This window comes from Astyanax mexicanus, chromosome 1 (genome assembly GCF_023375975.1).
Source record: "Astyanax mexicanus isolate ESR-SI-001 chromosome 1, AstMex3_surface, whole genome shotgun sequence".
Classification (NCBI taxonomy): Eukaryota; Metazoa; Chordata; class Actinopteri; order Characiformes; family Acestrorhamphidae; genus Astyanax; species Astyanax mexicanus.
Genome location: NC_064408.1, coordinates 131179394 through 131196966, shown reverse-complemented (window position 1 = coordinate 131196966; position 17573 = coordinate 131179394). Strand labels below are relative to the sequence as shown.

The following is a 17573-nucleotide window of genomic DNA, read 5'->3' as shown; positions in this document are numbered from 1 at the left end:
ATAATCCTGTGTGAATCTGTGTATGTGTGTCTGTGCTTGTGTGTGTCTGTGTTTGTGTGTTTATCTGTGTGTGTGTGTGTGTCAGTCTGTTTTTGTTTGTGTATCTGTGTATATTGTGCTTTTTGTATAGTGTGTGTGTCTGTGTCTGTGTGTGTGTGTGTGTGTGTGTATAGAGTGTACAGTGCGTGTGTGTGCCTGTGTGTGTATAGGGAGCATGTGTATGTGAGTGTGTTACTGTGTGTTTTTGTTTATCAGCCTGTGTGTTTGTGTTTGTGTCTTTGTGTGTATCTGTGTTTGTATGTGTGTGTTGTGTGTGTGTGTTTATCTGTGTGTATGTTTTTAGGTGTGTATAGTGTTTGTGTGTGTGTGTGTGTGTGTGTGTGTGACAGCACCATTACTGTGGGTTAAATTTTAAACGTTACTTATTATACATTTTTCTATTATTGTCTTTAGTTCTCCTTCATTTGTCACTCCCTTTGTCATCTCTTATTTATCTGTATATGATCAACTGTATTTTGTATTCTTTAAATAATAAAAATACAATCAGAGGAACATCGTTATTCATCTACCATTTAGCACACTGTTAGTGATTAATGTGATTATTGTAATAATTGTAACAATGCCCAGAATGCACCAGACACTGACATCACTCCCTTATATGATCACATCACCTGAATATTGACTACAACAATTACACCCCCTATAAATACACCTGCACTTCACTCACACCTCGCCAAGTATTGATGATTCTCCCCTATACAAATCATTATTCCCTGCGAGTGTTTACTTCTTCATTACAGCCTTGCTTTTGTTTCTTTTTTAGGTCTGAATTTACAAATACATGCAAAAATACAATGCATGAATTTTACATACTTACATAAAGAAGAAGAAACAAAAGCAACAAAAAGTAAATAAAATATCTCAAGAATGACAATAGAAAACATGGATGGGGTGGGGGAGCACCTTATTCAGCTGGAGGTGACTGAATACAGGGATAAACACAGACTTTCCAATCATAATAAAAGTGGTGAGATTATCTAATTTAATATTTGATTTTTTCAAAAAGTAAAAAAAAAACGACGATGAAGCCACTGTGCTGCTTTAGGTGGACTGGATGACGTTCATTGTAAAAGAGCACCGGGCTTTATATCTAGCTCACACATCTCAGATAAAACATCAGATATAATATTAACATGTTCAGACCAGAACGTGACAAAATCATGTCCAGAAAATCCTTATAACAACAACTATTACAAGATTATCAACACTTGGATAAAATTAAGCTGTTAAATATAAACAGTGATGAACCTTAAACTTTTTGCAGTGCATGATTCCACTCTTCTTCTAAAAGTTCTAATCCAGGTTCTCCCTTCCAGACAGCTCTTAGATTATCTGAGGTCCTGATGTTTTTGGACATCATTGATGAGTAGATTATTGATGTGAGACCCTGTGAGTGAAAGGGAACTCAGCATTATCAACACAAAAAAATCACAGAAGTGAATAGACTGAGAAGTCGCTGAATCTTGAGAAAACACACTAAACGAGCAGAGCTGGCATATTAAATTTTGTTCTTCATAGAACGGTTATTACCTCTGGTGAGAGGTTGTCATGGTTACAGTGGAAAGTGACTGCAGTAAAGTCACTGTAGTAAACACATTACCGTTTCCTTTTAGTTAAGTGAATCATGTAAAGTATTTTATTTAATTAACACATTTATGTGATTCGCTTGGGTAAGAGAAAATCTCTTAATGTTTAAATTGAAAGAAAAAACTTAATGTGTTTTATGCAACCAGGCACTGGACACTCAACAACCGCAACCAATTAGCTTGCTGCTTACACTGCAGGTGGAGGATGTGGAGACCTGTGCAAGCATGGTAGCCGGAAACAAATTGAACAATCCTGTTTTTTTGTGCACTAAACGATGTGTAGTTTAGATTGTTTTAGATTGTCCCTGTTCAAACAGAGAGGATATATTTTTAGGGAGATGTGTAAAACTCTGGGATCAGTTTTAAAGCTGGAAAACTCCTTGACAGAGCTGGATCTCAGTAACAATGACCTGCAGGATTCAGGAGTGGAGCTGCTCTCTGCTGGACTGAGTTCACACTGTAAACTGCAGATTCTCAGGTCAGTGTTTCTGTCACTTAATTTTGAAATTATTAATAAACCTTAAATTCAGAGCTTTACTAATATAAATGTTGTTACCATGATGAAGATGACCACATGGTCCAGAGTTCAGTTTGTCCACTGCTAAATCTGAAAGAAAGTTTCTAAAATTTAACAGGATTATTATTAAAAAATGATTGTAACCCTTCAATACAGTTTTACCAAATGTTTATAGACTTTGGTAAATATCGTTTAAAGGGTGCTAGGAGGTGGTACTTAACTAAAAGAAATATCTAAGTCTATACCTAGGTCTATACATATATATAGGTCAGTGTTTTTATACAGTGATTTTAATGCACATTTCCTCTCCTTTAACCCTTCCCATGCTGTTTTATTCATGTCCCTGTCTAACCTTAATAAAAATCTCATGACACATATTGGCACCTCTGCACTTACTATGTCTACTTTCTTACCCAGAATAATGGTAAAGAGTCGGAATGTAACAGGTTTTTAGTGGCTTGTAATATGATGTTTTAAATAACAGTTTATCTAGCTTCTTATGAGTGTTTTTTATTGGGTAGATTTTTTTGTGGAGTGTGAGATCAAGACATGACCAAGCCCAGTTTTTTGGTAACATGATACTTTTATATTTCTGAGTACAATAATAAACTTGGTAGAAGCATGACAATGTACATTTTCAGCCACTTTGTTTTTTTACATTAACATAGTGTTATAGGTTTACTGTATAAAAAGGCCAGTAGAAAGTATTCTTAGGTAAATTGTGCTGTGCTTTTCTCCTTTTGTACGTTAACTTTGTTTAATCTTGGAGTTAAGACGTGTAAAAGTCTGGGATTAGTTTTAAATCTTGAAAATCCCTCCAAAGAAGAGCTGGACCTCATAAATAATAAGCCGTAGGGTTCAAGAGTGAAGCTACTCTCTGCTGGACTGAAGAGTTCACACTGTAAACTGCAGATTCTCAGGCCAGTGTGTTTCTGAAAGTTCATTTTAGAAGAATCAATGTTTTGATTTTCAAAGCCTTATCCCCCCTATAGTTCTATAGTTCAATCTACCAGAAGATCGAACGCCATGCCATACCCTGTGGACAATGCTTAATTGGGGCCAATTTCATCCTACAACATCCTTATACACACCTCGAAATTGTGTCGCAATATTTCAGAAATAAGGAGTCGGCCTGAATTCTGACAATAATGGAGTGATCAGCACAGTCTCTGGATCTGAACCCTATTGAGCTGTTGTCGGAGCAGCTTGAACATATGGTACAGAGGTAAACTGCATCAACCCAATCCATGTTTTGGGAGATGAAGCTACAGGAAGCTCGGGGTAAAATCACATCAGATTACCTCTAAAAGTTGACAGCTTGAATGCCTAGGGACTGCCAGGATGTAAAAGGTGGCTTCTTTGATTAAGGCAAATTTTAAAGTACACAGTCATCATTAAAATCTATATTTTTACTCTGATAATGTCTGCATGTCTTGTTTCTGTGCTTTATTTCATAATCTTAAGTGTGTTTCCATTGAAAGCAAGCAAATTTCACTGTGATGTGAGTGTGGTTTCTCAGAAATGATCATATGACTGAAAGAACCTAAAAACCTTTATAAGCGGAAGTGAAATCGACCACAGTTGCCCAGCCCTTTGCTGAGCTGTGAGTTTTGTTTCTGCAGCAGGTTTAGTTCCTCTTTTATTCCTTTTTTTTCTTTGCTCCACACTTTAGTTAACTCATTTACTGTTGAGTTGAATTCATTTAAAGTGTACAGTTCACACAGTGTAACAGATCACACAGAGGAACATCACAAACTAAATGAAACATGTATTCTAAAATATCTATAAAAAATACTACCCTGTCCATAGAACCATCAGACCAAATCCATGTTTCTGTTAGCGAAGATCAGGAGAAGATATCCAGCACTGGATACTAAACTAGGATTTCATTTCTGGTTGGAAACTCTGTAAAAAAAAAAAACACTTAAATTCAATGATTCAAAGAATTGGACCATAAAGGACTGAAGTAAAATTATTTTTGCTGATGAGTCCAATGTAACACCTGGCCATCAAATGTTTACTGTACTGTAAGGTGAACTGCAGAGGTGTACTTTTACCCACTGTGAAATTTGGTGGAGGCTTGGTGATGATCTGGGGATGCTTCAGCAAGGCTGGAATTGGGCAGTTTGGAAATACAAGATTATCCTGAAGAAAACTCGCTTCCTTCTACTCTGGCAATGTCCCCCAACTCCGAGGGCTGTTTTTTCAGCTGGACAATGTTCAGTTCTACACAGCTAGATCAATTAAGGTGTGGATGAAGGACCACCAGCTCACGACCCTGTCATGGCCAGCCCACTCTGAACTGCTTAAATTTTTATGCCAAGAGTGGCATAATAACCAAGGTCATTCCACCAAATATTGATCCTGAACTCTTCCTTATTAACCTGTTTTCTTTACAAATGTATTTATTTATTTGGTAACTGTTAGTCCATTAGTTTAGCTATTTGTGTATTTAAACAATCATATAATATATTTATACTGTGGAATACTACTGTATATTCATTAAATTATCATTTACCCACAATATTATACAAATAATAAATACTAAATATACTAAACAATTCCCTAGGGGTTTCACCTGATGGTGGTGACACTCCCAGCTCTCGCTCACCATCAGTATGTAGTCATTCCCCACAGGCTGCTGCTGCTTCTCTTGGGAATATATATGTATTATATAAGAGTGAACTGCCTGACTTCAGTGTTGAAGTAGCTAAAGGAAAATCAGCAGAATTTATACAATACACATTTCATAGAATATAATTCAATTCAATTCAATTCAATTGTATTTATATAGCGCTTTTTACAACAAAGGTTGTCACAAAGCCGCTTTACAGGAAAAACAGGTCCACGCCTCTTATGAGCAGCACCACAGAGATGCCAATTTTATGGTGACACAGTGGCAAAAACTCCCTTTAAGAGGAAGAAACCTTGGAAGGAACCAAGACTCAGTCCGAGGAACCCATCCTACTCGGGTTGACCCGCTCAGTACAAACAAACAACAAACAACAAACAAATAACAGAACAAAACAGTACAGAGAATTAATGTGAACTATGGCTAATATAACAGGTACTAATTTATGAATATAAGTGATATAATGAATATAAGATACTGAGTGTGTTAATGTTAATCAGTGCAGGGTTGCAGAGCCGGAGAACAACACAGCGGGCAGTGGAGAGCCAGGCTGTGAACATCAGGAACAGCATCTCCATACATGTAAAAGAGATAGATAGAGAAAACAGAAAGGAAAGGAACAGAAACAAAAAGCAGAAGTTAGAAAGGTTCTGTAATAATTCTGATGAGTAGAAGGACAGGGCTGATTCCTGAAAGCTGGAACCACAGACAGACACATCCAGGCCGACCGGCCGGCCAGGCATCTTAGCACGTGAGAAAGATAGAGAGAGAGAACAGAGAGGGGAGGGAAGAAAAAGGGGTTAGAATGGTTTTATAAAACTCTGCTGGAATGGGATGGGCACTGGTAGCAGCAGCTCAGGACATGGGGAGAGAAAGAGAAAGCAGATGATTAGGACAGGGTTTATATTTGCTGGATAAGCTGTAAGAGGAAGAAAATTGTAATGAGACATTACTCAAAAGCTTGAGCAAATAGAAATGTTTTGAGTCTAGTCTTAAAGATTGAGAGTGTGTCTGAGTCCCGTATATCAATAGGGAGGTTATTCCAAAGTTGGGGAGCTTTATAAAAGAACGCTCTTCCTCCTGCATAGTTTTTTCTAATACGCGGGACTAATAACAGGCCAGCGTCTTGGGAGCGGAGGGAACGCGGCGGATTGTAAGGAGTAAGGAGTTCCTGTAGATAATGCGGGGCCAGACCATTGAGGGATTTATACGTCAGGAGTAGGGCTGTCCCTAACGATTATTTTTTAAACGATTATTCTAACGATTATTTTTTTCGATTAGTCGACTAATCTATTTATTGAGAAACATATTTAAATAATTATTATTTTACGTTTTAAAGCAAACGATAAATTACTATATTAATATATAATAACAACAACAACAACAACAACACAAGCCTACTAAACCAAACCCCACACTTATAATCACTTACATGTACAACACGTTTAGATCTTTAACGCTAAAAATGGTAAGCTCCCATACACCACAACCGTGTGTTGCACTGTTTTCTGTGACCGCTAGATTTTGTGACCACTGGCAAGTAGTTCTCAGCAGACCGGTGCACTGGCCGATTTGAAACGTGTTCGTTTCTAATGTTTACCCCGACTGGCCAAAACGGTTAAGTTTAGGGCTGAGGGTAAGGTGTAGGTATAGAAAGCTTCCGTTTTGCCAATGAACGCTCATAACCGTGAGCACTGGTCACAAAATTCCGACGGTGACAGAAAACGGTGCAACACCGCAGCGCCGACGGCGCTAGCTAAAATAACTTAAGGCAGCTAGCTTAGCTAAACACCTGAACTTATGAATAATGCTACTGTTTCTGGAATCTGCGAAATGCCATGCACAAATATAAACCAAAAATGTATAATTTCTGCCTGTGGCAGGTTTAAAGCCTTTGGTAGACAGCCTTAAGTCTTTTGAGGACACCCGTGGAGACCCTGATGTAATCGGTAACTTACTGTGTGACCCTGTTGACATAGTGCTCCTGGATGTTTGCGCTTCAAGTGCTCCTTTTGCACGTATGGCAGAGGACCACATTGTTGCCCTTTTGCGTGAAATGCTCCCAAACTTTAGATGCCCGCTGGCGTTTTTTTGTAGCTGGAGATTGCTCTCCGGAGTCCATGCTCTCCTCTGCCCGAACCCGACATGACCCGAGGTCCGACCCGAAATCCGACCCGGGCTCCAGAAAATAGTCCGAGATGTAGGCGCGTTTTTTAATTATATTTTTATGTAAAAAAAAAAAAAATAACGAAAACTGAAAGTGAAACTAAACTAATTTATTTATAAGCGCTGTTTTCACTACCGCAGTTCTACAGCGGGGGTGTTGTGCCGATTCTGTCCGCGAAGCGGGAGTCAGATTCAGCAGAGAGTCGAATTCGGCACAAACGCGGCGGCACCTCGCGGTGCGCGGTGTCAGTTGTAAGCGCTCGCGCTAGCCGCAAAATACGACAGAAAACACTGAGGGAGCTGCAGAATTATGTATGGGACTAGAATATGAGCTCTCACCAGAACAAGCGAATCTCTCTCTCTCTCTCTCTCTCTCTCTCTCTCTCTGTGTCTCTCTCTCTCTCTCTCTCTCTCTCTCTGTGTCTCTCTCTCTCTGTGTGTGTGTCTCTCTCTCTCTCTCTCTCTCTCGCACGTGAACTCCTCCGCGTTTGACTTGCAGAACTGTGTTTAGCTGTTCTTAAAAATCATTTTAATTAAATAATAGTTCTATGCTTCTATGTTACCGTGTTAATTAACATAGTTCTGATCATATTTACGACGCGCCGACGCACGTTATGCAAATCGATGTATTTTCGTAATCGATGACGTCGATTATGTCGACGCGTCGCCCCAGCCCTAGTCAGGAGAAGTATTTTATAATCTATACGAAATTTAACAGGTAGCCAGTGTAGGGATGAAAGAATAGGTGTAATGTGATCGAACTTTCTAGCTCTGGTTAGCACTCTTGCGGCTGCATTCTGAACTAGCTGGAGTTTATGGAGTAATTTATGTGGACTTCCAGCCAACAACGCGTTGCAGTAGTCCAGCCTGGAGGTTATGAATGCATGTACCAGCTTCTCAGCATCTTCCAGAGAGAGTATACTGCGGATTTTAGCTATATTTCTTAAGTGGAAGAATGCAGTTTTGACTATGCTACATATGTGAGCATCAAAAGAAAGTGACCGTATATGTCTACAGTATTAACATTTATGTTTTTATCAATATTAGGACCTAATAGAAGGACCTCAGTTTTATCAGAATTAAGTAAGAGAAAGTTGTGTCTCATCCAATTTTTAATGTCTTTAATACAGTCTGTTATTTGATTTATACAGAGCTCCTCGTTGGGTTTAGCAGATATGTAAAGTTGCGTGTCATCAGCACAGCAGTGAAAGTTTATACCATGCCTACGGTTAATTTTACCCAGTGGTAGCATATAAAGAGTAAAGAGTAATGGACCCAGTATTGATCCTTGAGGGACACCATATTTTACTCTAGACTGATAAGAGCATTCGTTATTTAAGTAAACACACTGGAATCGATCTCTCAGATAAGATCTGAACCAGGTGAGGGCTGATCCTTTAATTCCTATAAGATTTTCTAACCTATCAAGTAGAATAGCGTGACCTATGGTGTCAAAGGCAGCACTCAGATCTAGCAGTACAAGGATGGCATTACTGCCCCTATCAAGAGCTGAAAGTAAATCATTAGTTACTCTAAGTAAAGCTGTTTCAGTACTATGGTTTTGTCTAAATCCAGATTGAAAAACCTCATGCATGCTATTACTTTGTAGATACAAGCACAGCTGGTTAAACACAATTTTTCTAGGATTTTGGCTATAAAGGAAAGATTAGAAATTGGTCTATAATTAGCAAGCTTGCGGGGGTCCAGATTTGGCTTTTTGATAATGGGCTTAATGACCACCAATTTAAGAGAATTGGGTACGTAGCCCATGCTAAGGGATGAATTTACTATTTCTAGTAAAGATTTTCCCACCTTTGGCAGTGCCTGTTTAAGTAATTGTGTGGGTACTGGATCTAATATACATGATGTTGATTTTGATGAGTTAATTACACTAAGAAAATCTTTTTCTGTAACCGGGCTGAAACACTCTAGGTGTGCCTCAGAGCTGAAGCAGCATTCATCGATATCTATAAGTAAATTTTGGGAGTGATACTGAATTTTTTGTCTAATGCTATTATTTTTTTCATCAAAGAACTTCATGAAATCATTACTATTAATGTCGACAGGGATAACGGAGCTAGTTTGTTTTTGACTGCCGGTGAGTTTAGCCACAGTAATGAAAAGGAATCTAGGATTGTCTCTGTTTTTCTCAATAAGCAATGAAATATACTGGGATTTTGTTTTAATTAGGGCTTTTTTGTAGTCTGTGAGACTATGCTGAACTACGTTCAAAGTTACGAGCGGTTTGTTTTAATGTACGTGTGTGGTCATTATACCACGGTGCTAGCTTTTTATCCCTGATTTGTTTTATTTTTGTCGGCGCTACGCGGTCAAGGTTAGAGCGGAGCACAGTTTGTAGATTTTCTGTTTTGTGCTCGAGATCATGTTCATAGGACGGAAAGGAGATGGTTAAGTCGGGGAGATTATTTACAAATTCATTAGGAATTGCGGTTGTTATTTTACGCTTGCTGATATAGCAGGGCGGGAGGAGGATATTTTGATTAAAAACTATTTCAAACATAATTAGATAATGATCGGATATTGAGTCATGTTGAGAAAGAGTAACTGTATTCTCAGCCTCAATACCCAGTGTCAAAATTAAGTCTAATGTATGACTACATCGGTGAGTGGGGCCAATTACATTTTGTTTAAAGCCTAGAGCATCTAAAACTGATTTAAATGCAATTTTTAGTGGATCCTGGTCCTTTTCAAAGTGGATATTAAAGTCTCCAACAATTATGATCTTATCAGAAAGAAGAGTTACTGCTGCTAGAAAGTCAGCAAATTCACTAATAAAATTTGAGTATGGTCCAGGAGGACGATATAGTGTTATAAGCAGAAATGAATGCTGCGTTTTGGAAGCAGGAGACGGGCCTGCTACTTTAAGACTAAGAACTTCAAACGACTTAGCATCCAATTGTGAGTTTTGAGATATACCTAACATTGAGTCATAGATTATGGCAACCCCACCGCCACGACCAGAGCTGCGTGGGTGACTAAAATAGCTAAAACCTGGGTGTAGACTCATTTAAAGCGATATATTCATCAGGTTTAACCCAGGTTTACATAGTGACATAGTGCAGTAAGGTGATTATCAGTAATAATATCATTAACAATAACTGATTTTTGTATAATTAGGCCAAGTTTTTAAAAATAATTATCTGGACTAAAGAACTTTTAGTGGATTTCTTCAAAAGTTAAAAATGCAAGTTTCTCAAAACTCCAAAATCTATTACAGTAAATTTCCTTGTAATTTAGAATTTTCTAAACTTTTTCATTTTACAGTAAAGTAGGGGAGTACAGGTAATTTCTGCAGATATGTAGAACTGTAAATTCTATTTCTACTCTGATCTAATATCAGAGTCTCTAACAGATATAGAACTGAATTCATACTGCCTATGTGGGCTTTCTTTATGTAGCTGTGTCTGAGTTTGTTTTGTGAAACCTGTTTCCTGTTACGCAGATCTACTTACTAAAATCTGGCTTTATACGTTTCCTCTACAGATCAGAAGAAGTTTTATATGGAAAGTTTATGATCAGAATGAGCTAAAAGCTAAATTCTATCCTCTGTTCCAGATCTAAAGGTACAGGAGTTTAGAAGCTGAGGACTAAAAGCTCATGGACTGATACAGCTCTGCTCATAGCAGGTAAGATCATTTCATTTAATTACACTCTTTATTTTTACTCTTTCTCTCTGGATTCTACAGGATACATGAACAATGTCTTTTAAACTAAACTTTCTGATCTTTACGTTTAACACTCCACTGCTACAGTTTTAATATGTACAGTGGGTTTAGGGGATGTAGGTGGAGTTTATGGATGTGTTTATGGATGTTCACAGAGGGACACATATTCAGTCTCCAGCTGTGAAACTCTTCAAAATGGGGGGTAAAAACTGCAAGTGTGCAGAAGGAGCTTCTGACCCAGAGTGAGTAGCTTTACATAACATCCCTTAATACTCAGACTGTACTCCACACTTTACTCCACACTTTACTCTCATTATGGATCTTCATGAGGATCTGTTTACACTGTCATCTTCAATTAATTCAGTTTATGTATATTGTCCTTTTTACTACCAGTATGTTCCATTATACAGATTGAGTGATTTTGTTTTGTGTACAATGTTATTTTCTCTGGCCAATGCAACATGTGTACTGAGAGTTTATATAACTAAACACATAAAACTGAAAAAAAATACTTTAAAACACAAGCTTTAAAATTGAATATACAAAAATGTACATTTCGTGAGAGGACAAGGTAAGGAAATGTCCATATTTATTACTACTTAAACTGTGTAAAATTGATTGAATTCGACAATGCTCATCAGCTGTAGATGATTAGATTATGGTTAGAGAGGATGTGGGTGGAGTTGGTCTTGTTTAAACCTCAGATGGAGGTTTAGAGGTGTAAGCTTCAACAGGGGAGTTCTAGGAATAAGCCTTCACAAAAAAAAGTCACTGTTACGCCCTAAATCAAGCTCCATGGTTCTGGACTATATATCGCTAAAATAGGGCTCACAGAGTTTATGTACTGTCCTACTTTATTCTATGACTATATAACGATTTATTCTGTTGTGTGAAGTCTGTAAATGTTATATTGTGTGTAAATGTATAAAATAAATGATTATTATTACAGTAAGTGATTTTTTTTCATACAGAAACACAATGTAGATCTTAATTTTCTATAAAACCCACAGAACCCAAGAGATGATGGTCATTTACAGAAAAAATCTCAACACAACCAAGGTATGTGTTATTTTTTTTGTGTGTGTGTGTGTGTGCAAAGCCGGTCATTTGACAACTATGACGACTTTAAGGAAGTGGTAGACATGTTTCTACCCACCACTGACTGCAGTTAACCACATACATTCTATACATAAATCTATACATCAATTCCAGAAACCTAATTTTGTGGCTTTTCTTACACTTACATTACATTACATTTGGCAGACACTTTTGTCCAAAGCGTCTTACAAAAGTGAAGTACAAAATAAAAGAAGTTAAAGGTAAAAACATCTTTAGATAGGGCTTAAAGGAGGTCAAAGGGAAATAATGGGATAGAGGAGTAGAGAAGAGGAAGAGGCAGATGAGGTTAGAAGTAGTTGGTTAGTTAGAGGTGTAAGGAGAGTAAGAGCTCTTTGAAGAGCTCTGTCTTCAGGAGTTTATTAAAGATAGTGAGAGATTCTCCTGATCTGGTAGTAGAAGGTAGTTAGTTAGAGGTGTTAGGAGAGTAAGTGTTCTTTGAAGAGCTCTGTCTTCAGGAGTTTATTAAAGATAGTGAGAGATTCTCCTGATCTGGTAGTAGAAGGTAGTTAGTTAGAGGTGTTAGGAGAGTAAGTGCTCTTTGAAGAGCTCTGTCTTCAGGAGTTTATTAAAGATAGTGAGAGATTCTCCTGATCTGGTAGTAGAAGGTTAAAGGTGTTAAGAGAGTAAGTGCTCTTTGAAGAGCTCTGTCTTCAGGAGTTTATTAAAGATAGTGAGAGATTCTCCTGATCTGGTAGTAGAAGGTAGTTAGTTAGAGGTGTTAGGAGAGTAAGTGCTCTTTGAAGAGCTCTGTCTTCAGGAGTTTATTAAAGATAGTGAGAGATTCTCCTGATCTGGTAGTAGAAGGTAGTTTGTTCCACCATTGGGGAACTCTGTATGAGAACAGTCTGGATTGCTTTGTGTGAATGTTTGTTTGGTAAAGCGAGGCGACGTTCATTGGAGGAGCGCAGCGGCAGGTAGCGTAAGCCTTCAGGAGCGAGTGCAGGTAGGAAGGAGCCTGTTCTGTCATCACCTTGTAGGCGATTGTAAGAGCTTTGAATTTGATGCGAGCAGCAACTGGTAGCCAATGGAGGTCAATGAGCAGCAGAGTGATATGTGACCGTGCTGCTGCATTCTGAATCATCTGTAGTGGTTTTACTACACAGGCCAGGAGGCCAGTTAGTATGGCATTGTAGAAAAGCATACAATTATGCTTTTCACATTTGAATGCATATATATATATATATATATATATATTTTTTTTTTTTTTTTTTTTTATATATAAAAATTGTACATTAGGTATGTTTTGCTCTTGTTCAGAAGAAACCGCTGCAAGCGCTTAATTCTTTAAACTCCCTAAAATTCCCTAACCCATAAAACTTTCTACTTACTTTTTTGTGATTTTTTTATTTATTTATTATTTATTTATTTTTTATCTTTATCATTGTGAGTTTTAACTTGTTTCTTAATTGTTGTGCTGCTCTCTAGTTCTTGTAATCCACTGTTTGCTTTGTAATTAGAAGATTTTAAGAAACACTGGGGGTTTAAGTTAGCACTTAAAAAAGAAAAATATATTTAGGGATTCACCAAATATTTACCAACTGAATATATTTGACAGAAAATGGATAAAAGGCAGATCTTATGCAGAAATCTGGGATCTTTCCTCCCTCAAACAACCTGGAATATCTGATCTACCTCATTACCAAAGACCTCCATTAAACCTGAATCTGCTCTCCTTCAGGTGCCGTCAAACAAGATCACAAGCAATCCACAAGTGTTTAAGGACAGAGCAGATAAAGAAGGTGATGTAGCTCCATGTTTATTCTCTTATTTAATGTAGAGTATTATGTTCATGTGTACAGATTTACAGAGTTTACAGAGTACACCCTGGAATTAAAATTAATTGTTTAATTGATTGCGTTTCAGAACACGCCTACAAATTAAATATGTGATTTTTATGTGATTATTATGAAGCAAACAACAAACACTACAAAATAACAGTAAACCTCAATGTGCAAAACGATTCAGACCCTAATTTCAGTACTTTGTAGAGCTAACTTTTGTAGCAGTTATAGATTCAGTTCGCTTTGGATAAGTCTGTGTCTGTATGAGCTTCTCATATCTAGATACTGGGATTTATGCCATGAGTTGTGGTGGCTCCCCCTCCTGGCATGCAGGGATAGAATTATGGCCCAGCACTGACATGGTTGGGAGTTTGAGTTTGAGCACAGCAAGTCCTATTTATTTGAATAAATATTACTTACCTCTTTGCACTTGCATCCATTCCTTTATATTCCCTTGACATGCACATTTTTTGTTATTATTATTTTTTATTATATGCCCAGGTGTATAGATTTACATAGGGTAATGTATTCAGTGTATAACACTATATTCATGTGTATACCATTATGTAAAAATGTGTAGAAAAACATGCCTAAAAAAGAAGCTGACAGAGAACCTTTGTTTGATTATGATGTTTTATAGTATACATGTTCTGTTGATATACTTAAAACTCTTTTGCTCCCATGTAAACACAGATGGAACAGGTTTTGTACAGAACAACCCAACCCAGAATCCCACAGCTACCAGTGACCTGGTCCAGAACCTCACAGCTCAGACTGGAGCGACTGTTAGTGCTCCTGTTCTTCAGAGCAATGTGATTCATGGCCCAGTTACTATTATCACTGGATCTGACTCTAATCATGAAGGTAAATAAAAACTATTTCTTAAAAACTTGAAAGGTGAAAAGACAAATGGGTTACTCGTTTTAATATAAATGCTTTTTTGAAGTGGTATTTTATGATTTAAGTATCATTTTATTATTGTTTATCATTATATTATAATATAAGTCCAAATTGTGCCCAAAACATCAATATTAACATTAATATTAACACCACAGATACTGGACATCATCGGAGACAAATATGTTTATCTTGGTCTCTTTAGAACACAAGTCATTCAGCAAACTGTTTGTAGGCTTTCTTGTGCATCAGCTTTAAAAAGAGGCTTTCTTCTAGGACAGAGCCATGCAGATAAAGTAATGCAGTGTGTGGTGTACAGTCTGAGCACTGCATGCTGACCTGCATCCTGCTTCTTCAACCTCTGCAGAAATGCTAGCGGCACTCATACATCTATTTTTAAAAGCAAATCCCTGGCTATTACGCTGAACATGTGGACTTAACTTTGTTACTCAACCCTGTGGAGATCTGTTCTGATTGGAACCTGTCTTGAAAAACTGTTGTATGACCTTGAACATCATGCTGTATCTCAGTTTCAGGGTGTTATCAATCATCTCATAGTCTAGGCCATCTTTACAACAATTCTGTTTCTCACATCCTCAGAGAGTTCTGAGTGGTCCAGTGAATTCAAGCTCTGCTGCAATGATTTCAGAGTTACTCGTTCGACTCTTAGTCATGCAGCTAGCCATCAGCAGCCAGAATATCATTAGAGGAAGTATCTAAAATTCCTCTTGTCAGACATTTACACATTGGTTTAAACACAATTAAAAACTAATTGTTTTAAATGAGATTAATAAAGAGGCAAAGGTGTAGTCTGACTTCACATGTATGGGAGGAGGCATGTGCTAGTCTTCACCCTCCTGGAGTTAGGGGCATTAGTAGTGATACGTGGAGTCCTTATAAGTGGGTTGGGTAATTGGCCTTCCAAATTGGGGAGAAAAGAGAGGAAAAATAGAAATAAGAAAAGGCCTTACCTGATTTTCATATTCCTTGTTCTGTACTGCTGCTCACTCTCTCAGGAAGAGACAGAAGAGAAGAGGTAGTGGGAAAGACTGCAGGAGCCTCCACTACAGGTGATGCAAGTAATCTGATTATCATTTCTCTCATTCAATATCATGGGTTAACATACAAATAACAATTTCAGTTTAAACACCATAGCTTGTATAAAACAGGTCTTTGCATTTTGGTTGCAGTGTGGTTTGCAAGATAGGATACACATTACTATTGTAGCTCAGTACCTCTTAAAATGTAAATAAAGGTTTTGGGATATTATTAATGCAAGCAGATAATGAATCCAGTTGCCAAAGTAATGTAATATATTCTGCATCTTGCTGACCTGAAGGCTCACCCTCACCACATTACTGATATGTTCCAGACACTTTTCCTTTATACTGTATGTAGTACATAGTGACTATTGACCCATGCACAAAGGGCATCAATAATGAATGCTTGGAAGATCAGTGGAGCATTACGGAATATGTATGGCATGACACAGTATTTGTATTTCCACCTAGTGGTGAAAAAAATTGTAATTCATTCACCTAGCACCTTTAGTGAGCTCCAAAGCACAGTCCTGATGTCTGTGAGGTGGCAGTTTGGTAGCATTAACTTTACTGAAAATCACTTTGTTCGTCTGCAATATGGTATATCTAACTGAAATTGCCGATACCACAGCTCACCTACAGTTTGATAAAATAGGGGCAAATGAGGTCTAGATATTCAGAAGGTGTGTCTAAATTAGTGGAGCTCCCAATGGTAAATGACCAGACAGAAAAAGTGAATTCTGATGAGACCAGGAGTTATGTGTTAAAATTGCAAGGCACTTTATTTTTATAGCACCTTCCATACACAGAGGCAATTCAAATGCTTTACAAGAAGGATGTTTAAAACAAAGCTACAGCTCCTGGGACAAAAGCAGATAGAGGAGTTATAGTACAGGCTAGGGTAAAAACCAAAGAGAGATTTGACCAAGAATTTAGAGCCATTGAAGACATCCTCAGTGAACAATGGCAATTGGGGTTCCAATCTAGATCCTTAATTAAGCTGGTTAAATTGTAACTATGTTGCAAGGGTACTTTCACCTTTCCAGACTAAAATATCTCCAAAACAAAATATTTTTCTCATAACAACAGGTCATGCTCTTTGCACACTCTGAGACTGAAGCTGCTAGGGGTGAATGGTAAGCTGTGGACTGAAATCTGCGTCAGATTTCAATTTGTGTTAAATTATTGAAGTTTATGGATTGGAATCAAGATCGGTTCATCTGAGAATAGCATCAGTTAATGTATGGATTAAATATTCCAGAATGATGGTAGGCACAGGCTGGGAGCAGCAGAGATAACAGACAATATGATGCAGATCCAATATATTACAGCTTATAGTTTCTGTGTGTTACATGCACACTACCTTATGTAACCTAATAGTGCATATAATGTCTGTTCGAATTTTATAAATAATAGTGTGTAATGTTTGATTGTTTTATTTCTATCATACAGCGGCTCTAAGAGAAAAAGAAAAAGAGAAGCTCAAAAGGATCATCATCGATCGCTATGAAACTTTATTTGAGGGAACAGGAAAGAGAGGGAAGCACATCCTCCTGAATAAGATTTACTCAGAGCTGTATGTGGTGGAGGACTGGAGGGGAGGAGTCAATACAGATCATGAAGTGATTCAGATGGAAGCCAGACCCACAACACATGCATCAACAGATAGTGTTTCCATGGAGACTTTAACATTAAAAAAGTGCTCACAATGGGAATAGCTGGGATTGGGAAAACCGTCTCTGTTCAGAAGTTTGCTCTGGATTGGGCTGAAAGAAAATCCAATACAGACATAGATTTTGTTTTCATTATTGCTTTCCGAGAGCTGAATCTTCTAAAAGATGAAGAGTATGACCTTCCAGGACTTCTTCTTCATCTGTACCCACAGCTGAAACATTTAAAAGAAGCTGGGCTTTTTGATGATGAGTGTAGATGTGCTTTTATCTTGGATGGACTGGATGAGCTCAGGAAGCCTCTGGATTTTGAACAGAAGAAAATGTCCTCTATAACAGAGAAGGCAACTGTAGACGTTCTGGTGACCAGCCTCATCACAGGAACACTGCTTGAGTCTGCTCTTGTCTGGGTCACCTCC

General features: G+C 37.8%; 1 long non-coding RNA gene and 1 pseudogene across 1 annotated transcript; both read left to right on the top strand.

Annotated features, from left to right (window-relative positions):
- Window positions 1-17573, top strand: part of LOC111197508 (uncharacterized) — a 68991-nt pseudogene that overhangs the window by 25140 nt on the left and 26278 nt on the right.
- LOC125785751 (uncharacterized) lies at window positions 14264-15522 on the top strand. Its single transcript, XR_007428097.1, has 2 exons — window positions 14264-14411; window positions 15461-15522. It is a non-coding gene; the product is annotated as an uncharacterized LOC125785751 (long non-coding RNA).